The sequence below is a fragment of the Phocoena phocoena genome, chromosome 18 (assembly GCF_963924675.1).
Source record: "Phocoena phocoena chromosome 18, mPhoPho1.1, whole genome shotgun sequence".
NCBI lineage: Eukaryota > Metazoa > Chordata > Mammalia > Artiodactyla > Phocoenidae > Phocoena > Phocoena phocoena.
This window is the reverse complement of record NC_089236.1, coordinates 52,850,405-52,851,466: the sequence shown is the minus strand read 5'-3', so window position 1 is coordinate 52,851,466 and position 1,062 is coordinate 52,850,405.

Here is a 1,062-nt window from a genome sequence, read left to right as displayed (position 1 = left end):
CAGTAACTAAACAACCAGGATGTTACCAAGAGGGCTGCTTAGGGACAGAACTTGAGGAACTTAAAAATGTCTGTTAGATTCTTCCTCAACTCAGATGTTTTGCACATTCATCAAGTGCTGATTGGAAGCTCTTGCGCGACTGAATTCTCTTTCTCGTACCTACAGCAGATACTCTATATTATCTACAAGAGTCACATGCTCTGGGGCGCATGTGCTACAGAAAGATTTAGTGTCACACTTCTGGATGACAACTCAGCTCCCTTTAATTTAGGTCTTAAGGCAGAAATCAGGTCCTTAGCTTTCAAGTCTTAGAGGTAACCTTTTACCTGAAAGTTGCTTGCCCATCAGGATGTCTCCCAGGCAAGTAACTTCAAGTAACTAAGGAACTTGGCCAAAGCTGAGATAAATGTTTATATTACCTTTTCATGGAAATCTGGGGTACCCATGCAAATCAGATTTCAGGAATATTCCTGACTACTCAATGATTCCCCAAGCGAGAGATGCAAACTAATTCTAATGGGGTAACTGGGTTATATCTAAATTAGGTTAATAATAAAAGACCTTCCTCTCTCAGGTCTCCTTGTTTCTTTACCTAACCAAAATTTCATTCACAGACCCATTTTAAGGATATATCCTCTGCATCCGTAACAGGTCTCTCTAAGAAATATTTATTTGAGCAGCATGGCAGTGTCCATTGAAAGGCTTTGGTTGAAGCCATAAGTCACTACTCAAGACCTTACACAAAGGTCAATCCAGGAAAATTCAACCTTAAATTTTCCTCCAGAAATATGTCATTTCTAAAGAAGCGTTTAGTATACTTCATCCAGAAAATGGAAGCCATGTAACATGTTTTCCCTTTGAATTTGTTGCCAGGAGCCACTCCATTTAATGTCTGAATGAGGTAATATGTTTATTTCAGGTGCTTGGTAGCATCTATTTGAATACTGCAATTTGCTTCAGCAGTTCTCAAGCCCAGCTGCTCCTTAGAATCTTCTGTTTCAACAATACTGGATGTCTGGGGCAGAGTTAGCCCAGATCTAAGGGTTGGGGCCAGGTACTGGA